Genomic DNA, 16100 nt, shown 5'->3' with positions numbered 1-16100 from the left:
TATGGTGTAAGGCGATTGATTCATAGCCATAGACTGCTTTTTAGGCGCATGCTCAATTGACCCTCAGTTGTTGAGCAATGTTTTTTCTATCAATTATATAAGAACCCCTAGTCTGAGGCAAAGTTGTGGTCATGATCAGTAATGATGCTCACTGTATTCCTGTATAAAGCCCTGTTGCAAATCAGACCAAAGGAGGAGGCTGATGGAAGAAGGGGTAGGGGAATGTTCACCATCACAAGAGAAAGGTCCAAGTTAAAGCACCATCTGACACCTTTTCTTATCTTTTAGGGGGGGGTTCATAATAGTAATTTAAATAATTTAGTGGGAGCTATTGGTAATAGGTGAACAGTTGGACTGGATGATCTTTTAGGTCTTTTTCCAACCTTGGTGATTCTATGATTCTATGATAATGTTACTCAGGTAAATGTTCTCATCTACTTGTCCATACTTCATCTCTAGTAACTGAAAAGTAACTCTGGAGGATATGTTTTTCCTAAAAATTTTGCTGTGAGACTTTGATAATAGCAGAAGCTGATAACAACCTAGAATTCCACAGGAAGTTTTGGTCCTGCCCTTGTTATACTCCACCTGTTTTTCTCCTGGGTCTTGTATGTAACACTCACCGACTTGTGAAATGAATTGAACAATTTGGTGACCTGACCACCCACACATACTTCTCTAGCCCCACATTTTCTTTTGCCCAAGAATACGAACAATATTAAGGAAGAAGAAACCATGACAAAGTGCAGAAGGAGAGTTGGAAAAAAAAAAATCAGAGACAGCATCATCTTAAATAAACTAACAAAATCATAGAATTATAGAATGATTTGGATTGGAAGGGACATTAAATATTACTTAGTTCCACCTCCCAGACCATGGGCTGGGACACCTTCCACAAGGTCATGCTGGAGAAAGCCCCATCTAATCCAACTTTCAATACTTACAGTAATGGGGTATCTGCAGTTCTCCAGGCAACCTGTTCCAGTGCCTCCCTACCTTGACAGTGTAGAACATCTGATCTAAATCTACTATCTACTAAATCTATTATCACTTAAAGGTGTTACCTCTTCTTCTATCACTACATTTCCTGATAAAGATTCCTTCTCCAGTTCCGGAGATAGGTGTAGTGATAGGTCCATTTTAGGAACTGGAAGGTCATTATAAGACTTCTCTCTGAAGCCTTCTCTTCAGGTTGAACAACCCCTACTCTCAACCCATTTTCATAGGAGGGATACTCCAACCCTCTGCTCATCCTTGTGGTCTTCCTCTAGATTCATGCCAGCAGGTCCATATTCTTATGCTGGAGATCTGAGACCTGAATTCAGTTCTCCATGTAAGGTCTTATGAGAGAGGAGCAGAGGGGCAAAATTACCTACCTCAACCTCCTCGTCACATTTCTTTTGATGTAGCCTAGGATAAAGTTGACTTTCTGGGCTGCAAGCTCACAGTGCAAGCTCAAGTTAAGCTTTTCATAGTATCATATCATAGTATCATAGTATCGTGCGAGTTGGAAGGGACCTTAGAGATCATCGAGTCCAACTCCCGGGATTTGAGCCCTTCTGTGTAGCAGAGCAGCATTTCTGCCACTTGTGCCACAGGGGGGATTCGAACCCCAGGCCTCTGGTGTTGCAAGCAGCAATTCTACCACTGCGCCACCGGAGGCACACAACCTTCATCAACCAGTATCGCCCAAATCCTTTTCCTCATGGCTGCTCTCAGTCCATTCTCTGTTCTAGCCATTTCCCCATTCATTAAAGAACTATAAAGAACTATGCCATCAAGTTCAACTCAGTTTGACAGTCTCCTTCTTCAAAAAATGTAGGCAGTCTTACTCCTATCTCTAATTACAGAATAATTTCTTAGTGCTTTAGGAAAGAGACTTATCTTAAAGCTAATCCAGTTGAATGGTGGTCAGTTTTCAAGCTGTTCAGCCTAATTGGCTACCTGAATCCTTTTGCTGACACAAGAATGAGGAACACAAACAGAAGATTGGAAGAACTGAGTAGTAGTAGTTTTTTCTTACATTTCACCTCATGATGACAAAAGTTTGCCTGAACATCTCTGCAGCACTGAAATTAATTATGATTTAAAAAGGATTCTCCATTAACTTTATCCTTTAGTAAGAAACTATACAACAGACTTAGATTAGATGCATACCTGTTAAATGTACAAAGTGTAGTGAGAAGAATTTTGTTTTTTAGCCATTAACACGGAATTCACTGACTCAGGCTTCAATATCTTAGCTTGTAGATATTAAACTTGTTGCTGCGTGAATGGACAAGGAGACAGCTCCCAAAGCGGCTACAGCTAGGCGGACAGAATAACGGACTATCACTAATATAGTGATATCCATCTTCCAACTTTATTACGCAGAACAAAAGAAGAACAAACAAAAATAAAAATCCCAACCATCCCACAAAGTGAACATTCTGATAGTGTTAAACTAACAAAGCTGAGCCTAGATTGGCTCCCGTTGGTATCGTGTCCAGTTCAGATTGGTTGTTGCCAGCCTTTCTCATTAACTCCCGTCAGGGTCAGCTCAAGTAGCCTCTTGGTACACTGGGTTTCTCACCTCCAGCTTCTGCAGATTATGGCCCCACTCCATCAGAAACATCTCCACGTAAACTAGTTTTTAGTATTAGTAATTTGAGATCATAGAACCATAGAATTACCCAGGTTGGAAAAGACCTTGAAGATCATCAAGTCCAACTGCAGATCCAAAGGGGATTTTTCACATTCTTAAGCTATGGACAAAAATTCTGACAGGACTGCATCTTCTGAGATGGACCTGCCACTCTTTTTCTTATGAAGAGTGAGAAAATGGTATTTATATTTTTTCGCATGTGTGTGATTGTTTTGCTATTTGAAAAGAGTTTATAATCTTTAAGTTTCTTAGAGGGTGAATTACTGATGTTGTAACATTCCCAGTGGAATTCGTCAGTTCCTCTGTGTAAAGAAAGTGATGCAACTGCAATGAACAGATTGAAACATGAGGGTTTAATCAATTACATGAATTCACTCAGATGACCTTGTATTTTCTTCTCTGTCTGTTGGGAGTGTATGGAATCTGCAGTCTGACATGAATCAGAATCTTTTCTCTTTTTTCACCACTTTTTACTGTGCTACATCTTGCTTATTTTACAACATAATATTTCAGATGCAAAGTTTTTCTGAACAAAAATATAAACACTTATGGATGATGAGAATTCAGTGATATCAGAAAATGATACAGATTCAATATTTATGAAAAATTTAATATTGTGGTGTAGTATATTATACATATTTTTCAGAAGAAATCTATATGAAAACTATTCTTCATTTGAGAGAGCTAAGTGTACTTCAGATTGGAATTTAAAGAGAACAGAATCATAGAATCATAGAATATCCCAAGTTGGAAGGGATCCACAAGGATCACTGAGTCCAACTTCTGTCTCCTCACAGAATCACCCCAAAAATCAGACCACATGTCTTAAAGCAATTCCTAAATGCTTCTTGAACTCTAGCAGGTAGGTGCCATGACCTGGGTGGCCTGTTCAAATCCCACCACCTACTACTGAAGAACCTTTTCCTAAACCCATCCTGACTCTCCCTGGACGCAGCTCCATGTCATTCCCTCTGGTTCTGTTACTGTCACCACAGAGAAAAGTTTGGTGCCTGTCTCTCCATTCCGCTTGTCATGGTCTTATGATTTTTGGTTACTGGTATTCCACATCATGACATCATGTAGTGCACTGGGAGTTAAAGTGTTAATGCTCCAGTTCTGGGTACCTGCCCGGAGGAGAAGAACTACAGTCTCCAGGGGGCTTCGCAGTCAGAGAGAAGATATAACTCCTGGCAAGATCACCTGATGGGGCTTTTTGTCTTGATGCTCTTCTCTTTCTCTTTCCTCAATTCTGCCCATCCCAACTATGTGCATTGCTTCAGTATCAGTGTAAGGCCTTCAGCTTTTTGGACAGTTTCACTCTCATTATATTTGATTTATTAGCTTCAGTTCTAATTATATTGAATTATAGCGTGTTATCTTGCATTCTGGTACCATATTTAGTAAATCATTTGTTTCTCCTCAGATTGTTGCCACTGTTTTCAATTATCTTGGTGTCCCGTTTCCCTTTTCAGGAGGAGCGGATTTTGCAAAACCCCTCCACCCCACTTGTCACAGAACTGGGCCAGACCAGCCTGTTAACTGTTGACACCCCTCAAGAAGAAGCTGTAGGCCCTAATGAGGCCTTCCCTCTCCATAATAAACAAAGAGACAGCATTTGTCCAGCCCTCTAATTTGTCATGATCTCTCTACAAGGCTTCTCTACCCCCAAGGGAGTCAACAGCTCAACAGCAATTTAGTATCACCTGCAAACATACTATGCACTTGAGTAATGTATCCAAATCACTTGTATACACTTTAAAGAGAGCAGGCCCTAAAGTTGAGTCCTTAGACTAGTCCTAAAGCTGTATATTTTATTTGAAAGTATTCTTGATTTACATGAGAGACAGCTAAGCATTCATTCATTTCCCACAGAAGGAGAAAATCAAAAGGGAAAAAGTGAAAGAAAAAAAAAAATAAAATAATGTTGGTCAAGATAAAGATAATTTACTAACTGAAAAAGAAAAAAATATACCAGAGACGTTTAAGCAAATACTTACTGATTCCCTGTTTCTCACTGAGCAGTGGCTACTTTGCAAGCAGTTCTTCCTCAGTTTTACTGTTCAGTATATGGTATGGAAAACAACTTTGGTCAGATGGAGTCAGTTGTCCTGGCTGTGCCCACTTCCACATTTTTGCCCACCCCACTGCAGGTGCAGAGTGAGATACAGAGAAGCCCTTGATCCTTTGCAACAAATGTTCAGGCACAGCTAACACTGGTGTTATCAACATTGCTCTGACTACTAGGGTAAAAGTTGGTGTCATACAGGCTGCTATGAAGAAAATGAACCTCTATTATCTGTGTGCTTATGGATATGCTCCATAATGTAACCAGGCATAGAACTGAGACTGACTGGCTTGTAATTTTCCAGGTCTTGCTTTCTTACCTTTTTAAAAATGAAGATGGTTCCTCTTCTCCAGTAAATGGGAGCTTCACAAGACTGCTAATATAATGGATAGCAGCCTAGCAATTTAGTGGCTTATCACATTCCCTCAGGAACTTCTTATGTGCGTTACCAAATACATTGAACTTCAGGTTCTTTGAGTAGTATCAGATCTGATCTTCTACAGTGGGCAGTTTTGTATTCTCATAGTCCCTGCCTTTGCCTTCTTCAGCTTGGCTAGAGCACTTACTGAAGACTAAGATAAAAGAAGTCATTGATTACCTCAGTCTTCTCTGTATCCCAGATTTCCTTCTGCAGAGGGACAAGGAAGAGCCTGGAGGATGTGATTTTTATCTACTAGCCTGATTTCTTAAGCCTGTCTTTCTTCCAGGCCTTTATCCCTCAATATTCTATCAAGAAAATCATGGAAGAGACCAAGTTCTCCTCTCCTAAAGTCCAGTGTACTGAGCTTACTGCACATCCTCCTGGCTGCCACGGGATCTTGAATTCCACCTTTTCATGGTCACTGCTGCTAAGGTTGCCCTTGAGCTTCACGTTCATTACTAGTCCCTTCTTGCTGGTGAGAATGAGGCCCAGCATACTATATCTCCCCACTGGCTTCTCTAACATTCGTAGAAAGGAATTCTTATCAATTCAGAATTACTTATGTTCTGCTGTGTTGTGCTTCCAATAGACACGGAGGTATTGGAAGTCCCACGTGAGGACCAGGGCCTGTGAAAATGAGGTTGCTCCCATCTGCCTATGGAGACACTTATTGGCTTGATTTTCCTGGTTAACTGGCATGTAGCACACTTCCCATCATATTATCCCTTGTTTCTGTCCTCTCTTTAATCATAAGCCATAAACTGTCAGTTGGTTTCCCATCCTTTCCCAGGAAGAGCACTCCAGCTGGTCACTGACATAGAAGGTGACATCCTCCCCCCATCTCTTCTACCTGTCCTTCCCAAAGAGCCTCATATTTCCATAGAAGCCACCTCATGTGTCTCTGTGATGCCAGTAAGATCACAGTTCTGCAGGAGTGCACATCTGTATCTTTCCTTGTTTGGTTTTTTTTTTTTTTTTTTTTTTTTTTTTTTTTTTTTTTTTGTTTTTTGTTTTGTTTTTGTTTGTTCTGTTGTTTTTGTTTGTTTGTTTGTTTGTTTGTTTTGTTTTTAACTCATGCTATGTGTGTTTGCATAGAGGTATTTAAACTGGAAAAATTATGTCCTCACAGAATGAAACTATGATTAGCATCAGCAAAAAAATTAATTTGTTAAATCTTAGATATCTGGTATCAGTCTCAGCAAATACCTTACTTTTATAAGTTCATATTTCTATCTAATGTGCATATAGGAAGCCTGTGGTGAGAAAAGATATCCATAAATTATTTCTTTATGTTAGCTGAATTCCATTTTAGATACATGCAAGGCTTCAATAGCAACAAAAGGACAAGTTAGAAAGGAGAAAAGTTTACTGTTGCCTGCAGATCCAGTTTAAATTGAAAAAGCTTCTTCCTGTGTGTTTCAGCCCCTGGCTCAGCCACTAGCACTCCAGCCAGTCACTGAAAAGATGATCGTTTAGTGTTGTCAGCACAAATAACTTCAGTTTCATAGGAATGGGGGATGACCTCTCCTAAGCATTTAGCTACTTTGATATGCTTTCAGTGGCCCTGGTTACCAATGAAGTGATTAAAAGAAAGAAAATAACAACAAAAAAAAATCCACTTCTGGAAGCACGGGTTTTGAAACTAAGGCCATGACATCTAGATTGTAATGTTATGACTATTGCTTCTGATTCCTGCAGTCAGCTTGTTCTGCTAATCTTATAAAATACATACACTGGTGTTTTGTTGTTTGTTTTTTTTTTTGTTGTTGTTGTTGTTGTTGTTTTTTGCTTTTTGCTTTTTTTGTTTTGTTTTTTGTCTGTTTTTTAATAACTGAAGTAAGTTACTCATTGCATTTGGTCTTCAACACTCAGCAGAAAAACAAATGGTAGTACTTATTAACAGTAAGTTAATGATTTACTCCTTTTAGCAAAGAGTTATATTTACAAAGGAAAATCCTAAAACTGGATAGGAAGTGTCAAGATGACCTGTGCTGGTAAGTAGAATGAAAAGATTGCACAGTTGAGGTCAAGTGAGTGTTGGTAACTACTCTGTGTCATCATTAAAGTATAAATAATTCAGAAAAGTAAACTAAAAGAAGTAAACTAGCCTTATTACATTTTAGATATTAGACAGCCCACTGGCCCTTCTTACAAGCAGGTCAATCTGTATTTGCAGTGCTAGTATATAAAATTTATTAGATTGACAGATTTCTTAAGGACTCCTTTGTGTCATAACAATGAGAAGCCATAACAGTTTCTGAGAGGGACCAAGTCATCTTTCTGTCTGGTCTTTTGTTTTGGACTTACTCTGTACCAAATATAAGCCTGATAAGAAAATGTCTGCTCAGAACTGAATTAAAGATTTATTTCTTTACATTTTTTTTAATTATTTTTAATGTTTTTTTGTTTTGTTTTGTTTTTGTTTTGTTTTGTTTTGTTTTGTTTCTTGTTTTTTTTATTATTATTTGTTTGTTTGTTTCCTGGTAAGATTTCAGTATCAGGCAGGGATTAAAGAATAATAGAATACAGAGGAAAAAAAAAACAGGCAGTGGTAGAAGAGGAGAGAAAGAGATGAAAAGATAATTTTGACAAATATTTCCAATTCATTTTAAGGAGTGAGAAATATGTTATTCTTTATGCACAAGTAATTTCATGTGTATAATGTGTTTCACTGGTGGGTGTCACTTACAGTTACAATAGTTACATGAAAATATGTAATTTTTTTCTCTCTCTCTTTTTTTTTTTTTTTTTTTTTTTTTCTTTTTGGTAGAAGTTTATAGTGCTTTCACATCAAAGTGATTAGATTCCCTTTGTATTTCTCTTTTATTTTTAGCCAAGCATGAAACTGGATTGAACTATCTAGCTTCTATTAGATTTTTTGAAGTGTATTTTGATTTGTAAATTTAGTTTCAAATTACATTGATTTCACAAAATGATTGTTAGTTTAATTTGAATTTCCTTTATTTGTATTTGTTGTACAGTTACTTGGGATTTGAATCAGTTAAAAATATGTACTTCCATCTTGCAATTGGGATAATTTCAGAGACATATTTCTGTAAAGCCAGTACCTCAAGTAGGAACAGATTTTTATACATTCACTCATTTTGCACACCACTTTATTTTACAAGGAGTCCAGTAAAAGGGAACAGACTTTTCCTTTGGTGCTGAATAATAAATTACTCTGTCAGTTTTATATGCCTGGCTCACAGAATTAGATAATTCAGTGTTTCATGGAAACCTGCTTGAGTGAAAATTAAATACGTCATTTTTTCTGTCCTGCTTTTCATTGATCTGGAAAACATGTAGTTGCCACCTCTCAGTATCTCTTCTGCATGTATTTGGAAATTGGTATTATAGTCTAAAGAAGCCTTCACTTTTCTAGATGAAAACAATACCAGTTTCTTTAATCTTTCCTTATAGATGCAAGTTTAAAAGCAGATGAGATCTCAAAATCTAGGTATTCTGTAAGTTTGCTCACCTTCTCTAACCGCTCAATGTTTTTCTTAAAAGAATTATAAATGAAAACAAAATTAGACTATTAATAGCTTTACATTCTGCATACCATTCCAATGCAATTCAGAGCACCTATGTTTTTCTTTATAATAGTATAAGGAAAACGTTTCTGAGGGCAATGACTATTCTTCAAAATAGAGGCTTTGTGGTGATTTTAAATAATTCCCTGTTTTCAATTTAAGGATTTGTTATTGCAAAGGAAGAGGAGATATTTGATTGCTTTGTTTACAGTCATTTTCTTAATATACTTCAAAATGAGATTTACTTTTTTAAAGAATCTCATGTTTTTATTCAGGCTGTAGATTCCCACATTTGATTTCTCCTTAAACATAGCATTTTTCTTACTTTTACATTAAATTTCCTCTAATCACTTTCAGCCCATTTCTCCAATTGATCATGGTCATTCTAAATTCTAATCCTATTAATTTATTTCATAATCCCATCAAGGTTGGTTACAGCCACATATTTAAGTGATTTGGTTCTTTTCTTTCTTTTTTTCTTTTTTTTTCTTTTTTTCTTTTTTCCCTTTGTTCTTATCATTCAAGACATTAAAGTAAGTAATATATAATATTTCTTTTTCCAAGACAAGTTCACTGGATATGCAGTGCGATGCAGTGTTAGATGCACATATCCCTACTAGCTTTAAATAAAGGATGTTGAAAATTACAACGGTATGTCTGGAAAGCAAGTAATCAGTGCTGGAGAGACTGAGAGTACCTTTAAATAGTACTGCATTCGTTTAGCTATCTGCAACAAAGAAATCACTACATTCTGGAGTGGTAAAATATTGATTTTTATTTTATTTTATTTGCAGTTTGAAAGGAGGGTTTCTGTAAAGGCATGGAGAAGGAGAGTGTCCTTCAGGGTATATGGACAAGATATTTTCTCCAACACAACAAGGTACAAAGAGGAAGAGAGGCATTGATAGGAAGCCTGGTCAGTCATCCTAATTTATGAGAATGTAAAAAAGTTTATTTCAGCAGAATTGTCTGATTGAGAACATCTACAACTGGAGACAGTCACAGAAACAAACTTCCCAGTCACACTAGCTGGTATCATAACATAAGCAGTACTTCCACAAAGTATGAATTATGTTTACAGTATGAACTAAGGAGCCATAGATGGGGACGGTGCTGGAAAATTCAGACTGGTAGGGTTGTGCAGGGGGAAGTAGGAGCACTTTGAGCTACGATCATAGGTAGATTGAAAAGGGTATTAGAGCATTAATTGAATGTAAAATCATAGAATTATAGAATGATTTACACTGGAATATCCCTCTGCCACAGTCAAAGTTTCGAACCACTAGATCAGGTTGCCCAGGGCCCTGTCCAATCTGGACTTGAACACATACAAAGCTGGGGCATCTACAGATTCTCTGGGCAGCACGTTCCAGTACTTCACCACCCTCTGTGTAAAAAAATTCTTATTAATATTTAGCATAATTTTACCCTCTTTCAGTTTAAATTCACTTCCCTTTGTCCTGTCACTATAACACTTAAAAAGTCAGTCTTCTCCTGCTTATAAGCTCTCTTCAAGCACAGGAAGGTAACAATTTGGTCTTTCCAGAGCCCAGCCCAGCTTCCCCAACCTTTCTTTCTAAGAGAGGTATACCAGCCCTTTGATCATCTTTGGAGCCCTTATCTGGACATGCTCCAACATCTTCACATCTTTTTAGTGCTGGAGGCCCCAGGCCCGGATGCAGGACTCCAGATGAGGCCTTGTAGAGAAAGAGGAGAGAGAGACAGTCCCCTCCCTCTCCCTATTGGCAACCTATTGGAAGCTGGAGGAGGTAGCCATTCATGTCCCTTAACAGTTTTCACAATTCTTAAAAAATATTTTAGAATTCTATTTTTTTCCACTGGCTGTGTATCCACTTGACAATCACTTCACTTAGAACACTCTTCTCTAGTGTGCTTATAACTTTATGTCAACAGTTTTTATTAAATAAGGAGTCCTGTTGTGTTTTATAAGCTCTACACCATATTTTTAACCTCTTGCAATTCTACATGGTTTGTTGTTAATCAGTCTGTAGTTGCTGATTCTTAGAATTTCACATGGTCTTCTACTTACTTAGACTACTGTAATAAATAGCTAGCAGTATCATTCTGCGTGCTGATGTTATATTCATTAGCACAGATTTCCACAGGCTCTTTTTTTTCCCCATCTGCTAAAAGCTGGTTTAGCTGAGGAGTATTTTTCACTAGTTCTCTAATACCTAAACCAAATATCCTTGGTTTTCAAAGCCTATAAGTAGCAGTTCAGAGATAACTATGAGAAGTTCTATAATTGCTCTAATATAAATTTTGTCAGGCCCTGAGGTATTAAATTTCACTAGCTTTAGCTAAATGCTCTGTAAACTGTTCTCTCTCCCATGCTTCCTATGTTTTCAAATGCAACTTATTAATTTTAGTTGTTGAGCTTCTGGCCACCTTTTTTTTTTTTTTTTTAACTTTTTTTTTTTTTTAAAAAAAGGGGGCAATTCAGCCTCATGTTTTACTTTTATAACATCTATAATTCATTCACAGTTAGTTTTAGGACAGGAGAAATTATGTGCTTCATAACATCTTGTGAGGCACTAGCTCAGTGCTAATCAAGACAGGGAAGGACAGGACTATTTTCATATTTCAGTATTAAAATTGTTTGAATTCAGTGGGAATATTTAAAATGACTTCAGCAGAGTTTGTATAAAGCATTTAAGATGAGATAAGAGACTCATTCTTTGAGCATAAGATGTTTGTCAAAATTGCAGTTTCCAGCTTACTTCCAAATTTCCATCAATTACACCTGCTTTCATTAATTACTTGTACTCTTTCTGTAATTCAGTTTACTCCTGGCTAAGTTTCCTATTGCCTTTCTGTAATGCACATATCCTTTTACAACATGGTGCAGAAAACTGCAAGTAACAGCAGAAATAGTAACCAAACTTGTATTTTCAAGGCCGTGCCAGAGCATTGGGTTGCTGTTGAATGAAGAACACAGAACAAAGAAAATTGTTGCATGGTAAGTGCTCTAGGCAGCTGCTGCTTCAGTTTTTGCAGTATCACCTCAGCATCCCACCACCAGCAGTCTCACAAATAGCAGCAACAGCAACCTGATTCTGTGTTTGGTCATAGGGGGGCTTGATGGGGGCTAGGTACAGATATTCAGATAAATGGTCTGACTATTTGTGTCCCTTATTCTTGATAATCTCTTGTGTAGATGGAAGCATCCTGAGAGCAAGGGTGAGACCAGGTAAGCCATCAGTTAGTCCAGACTGATCCAATCTGTTATAGCTTTCTGACAGCTGATGAGGTGTTAGAATTGTTTGGTGAAAAAGAAATGCTTAGCTTAGACAACATGCATAAATCAAATGAATATGTGAAGAAGCAGTCCAAAGTACTGTCTAAGGAAACATAAATATTGGCAAACCACATAATGCTATAGAGAATTTGCATACACTAGATTTTAATCTGTGCTGTTAATTGAAGAATTATCTGATAAGCTTTTCTAGTAATTCCTGTACACATGATTAGTGAAAAAGATAATTTCTAACAGGTATTTTAGATATGACCACAATATTATGGAGGGTCAGGGAATACAATAGCAAAGATACTGATTATTTTGAATTTACTGATGTTAGTATCAGGAATGTTTATTAACACTGTTTCTTCCACCACTATATTTATGGCCCTATAGCTCCCATGATGGAGAGGCAGAGTTTCCTCCAACATCACATTTAAAAACCAAATTCAACTTACTGTACTTACTTTAGTTTTCTCTAATATTTTTTTTTGTGTTTTCCAGAAATACGTACTTTTTGTTTTTCAGTAATCCCAGTAGTCAAGCTGTCTTGTTAAAACTGACCTCATTTCAATCTGGAACAAGAAGGACGCCCAACATATCTGCAATTGCAATGTAAATGATTGATAGCAACCCTCTCATTCTAATTACCCAAATGCCTCTTTTACTATTCTTAATATATAATAATAATTTTAAAAGAATCCTGCTCTTCCATGATTATTCGATGACTTATCTAGAATTCTAAAGAATAAGATAATAGGAAAGGGTATTATCTGGGCAACATGATCTAGTAACTGGAAGTTCAGTGGCCTTGCCAGGCAGGGGGGTTGGAACTTCATGATCCTTGAGGTCCCTTCCAACCCAGGTCATTCTGTGGTTCTGTGGTTCTGTGATTCTGTGATTATTGGTGTATATGAGCTTGGGTGATATGAAATTTATGGTAAACATTAGTACCAGGATTTTGGAACAACATGGGTGGAAACACAACACACACATGAGCAAAAACCTCTCAGCACGTCTAAGAAGATTTTTATTATTTTTTCCCAGAGTCTTACCAAGTTTTGTTTCTCTTTACCTTCAAGTTAGAGATAATTTTATCTTAACCCTTTGGCTGCTATTTCTACTGTAGGTTTACATCTGACCAAAAGATGGGAATTTTCTTTTTATTTGCAATATACATACTGTTTACCAAGGTGCTAGTAATGCAAATACAGGATACAGAAGTATAGATTGTGTTGTTGTTCTCAAACAAGTTAGTTTGGAAAATAGTGAAGCAAAGGAAACATTCTGTATATGAAGTGAGTAATTGCCATTCCGTGTAATCACAGTCTTTTTATATGGTAATAGTCTTCTTAAAAAGCAAAATAAAAGAATTATCTTTATATCATTGCTAAAAAACTAAGTTTGAGATACCCTTTATTAAAGGCAATATATGCATTGCTTACACCGAGTGAAATACCATTTCTGGCAATTTTATTTTTGCATGGCCTTACAAGCAGCAATGTAGGCATAGAAACCAATGGAAGAGAGACAGTAGCATTGGAAATGTATTATATGTGAAGATAAAATGAGTCTTTATATAAAAATCAAAGACATTCCTCATGCCTGAAGGAAATGCAGAAGAAGAAATCCAAACTCTCATTTGGGTCTGATTTATACAATGTCATCTTGCAAAAGCTACCCATGCAAGGGAGAACATTTATATATTTCTTTAGCTTTTGATAGTATGGTGCATAATCTAAGAAGCTGGAGTTTATTTTCTGACCATGCAGCAGAATGATGAATAAGAAAATAACAGAATGTGCTGCAGTATACTTCAGGTCTTCCAGGAAAAATGAACAGCTGGGAGGTAAGTATTGGCTGAGATCAGCTTCCAAAATGTTCAGTTTTGCTAGATCTGTGAGGTAAGGGTTTATTGTGTGCCTCAGGAAGTGCTGATAGAATTCCTGAAAGGTGGGCATCATGTGGAGTAGTAAACTGGTCTGAAACTCCATCTATACATCTCTAACAAGAGAGCTGGGAGAAAAAGAAAAGCAAAGGTAAGGAATCCTAAAGTAGCAAATAATAATAAAAAAATAAGTTAACACAGAATCATCCAATAAATGTCAGACTGTGTCAAGCAGAAGTCAGATATAAAATATGTAGAAATATTTGTGTTATGTGTTTCAGCCATGCAGAGATTGCTTCATGCTGTAAGAATCAATTCAGAGTGTTTCAGTATAGGGTTTTGGTTTAGCTCATATCTGGGTGAACTTCAGAGACTTTCCTTTGATACTAAATTTCAATATTCAATGTAATTTGAAGAACAACTCCACTGAAAAGAACTAATTTACGTCACTATAATATATCTATCAGTGGAAATAAAAACAGATTTCTGCACTGACACTGGGTTTTGGGTTCCGAGTCACAAAGAGCAGTAGAATGCAAGGGATTAATGCCAGCTTTTTGCTGAAATTTATGTGTACGTGGTAGCTTATTTAATATAGTTTCAGTGAGTTATATACAGAGGAAAAAAACGTTGTTCTGAAAATTGAAATTGCATTTAAAACCCTAATTCTTCAATAAAACGTCTGCAGATATATTTGTGTACACATATCCCTAATGACTACTGGATGATTCTTATGTTTTCTGTTTGTTTTTTAAATATGTATGTGGACCTCATTTCATAATATAGGTGACTGTATGCAAAATAACACATATTTTTAAATCATTCTCCTTTCTATCCTGAGGGTGGTGAAAGGCAGCAACGATAAGAAGGTTGTTGATACTACTGACTTAGCATACAGTCTGATAGCTTTTACTTCTTGTAGAAAAAAGTATCTGCATGTATTCCCAGCGGAAAGCTGGCTGCGTATGGAGGCTCAACTTTCCTCTTGCTTTCTCACCTGGGAATGTGATACACTGGTGAGAAAACTCAAGGAAGATGACAGTTCCTGTGTTTCCATTGTGTAGTTAAAAAGGGATCTTTTACCATTACTTCATATTGAGAACTCTACATAATCCCTGAATTAATAACAGATAAAGAATTAAAGCAATGTACTGGCATGGAATTTGCATAAATTGCTCTAAAAGTTATGTCTCCTATTTATTTCCATGGAATCTGCAGCAAATACATAGAGCACAATAACACCGTTTGATAGAGCAAATTCTCAGTGCAAAATGCTAATTGTCAACATAGTCACCACCATTAGCATGTGTTTTTGTGAGCAATGAATGAGAGCCTGCATGCTGTGTTGTAGGAATCTTTACAGCTTTCCAGAATGTGGCTTGTCTTTCATATTGCGGTCTCCACTGGTGAAACACACTACCCAGTGTCTTGCTGTGCTTACATTAACTGTTTGATCTCCATATGTTCAGGAAGTGTTGGTGTTACTGGTGGAACTTTTTTACGTGGAGTAATTCAGTAATGCACGTTTCCTTTGTATGTACTTTGATGACACGCTGCCCCTCATCTGTCACGTGTCAATATTCCAAAAAATGGAATATTGGAAGGAAGGTTCAGCCTCTACTGCTATACCCACCACCATTGCCACCTCTACTGCTATACGCCCCTAACATTGTGGGACATAACAAATTAGGAGACATGACTTTTGGAGCAACCCTCATATATCAAGGCAACCATTTCTTAAAAGTTGAGTGTTAAACAGCATTGCCAAATGTTCATGGCGTAAAAAAAAAAAAAAAAAAAAAAAAATAGTGACAGCTTATATGGATATTTATTGAGAGGAAAAGAAAATGGGGGAGGAAAATAAAAGGAGTACATGAGATAAAAAAGGAAAGAAGAGAAAAGAAGAGGGAGGAGAAGAAGAAAAAAGAAGAAGAAAAAAGGAGAAGATGAAAGGAAAGTTGTGGGATGATCGAATACCGTAATACGGTGAATGTAACTTATATTTTGACAGGTACTGGAATCTATTGCTATAACCGAAGAAAATAAGCCCATTATTCCAGAAGCTCAGTGTGATCTCCCTTCAAGATGGTATTCAAGCAAGGAGACTAAACAAGAGCAAATTTGAAGTAAAGCTTCTGGCTTCTGAGCTGTATATACTATAGCACTGTTCCTATTATGCTTCTTTATCTTTGAAAGAGTTGTGACTAGAGTGGCATCCTCAGGACTAGGACTGAATAAGTTGCTGGCTGCTGCTCTCCCACTCATTTTTTACTACTATATAACCTCTACA

Source organism: Excalfactoria chinensis, chromosome 1 (genome assembly GCF_039878825.1).
Source record: "Excalfactoria chinensis isolate bCotChi1 chromosome 1, bCotChi1.hap2, whole genome shotgun sequence".
NCBI classification, from domain to species: Eukaryota; Metazoa; Chordata; class Aves; order Galliformes; family Phasianidae; genus Excalfactoria; species Excalfactoria chinensis.
This window is presented reverse-complemented; position numbering follows the sequence as displayed.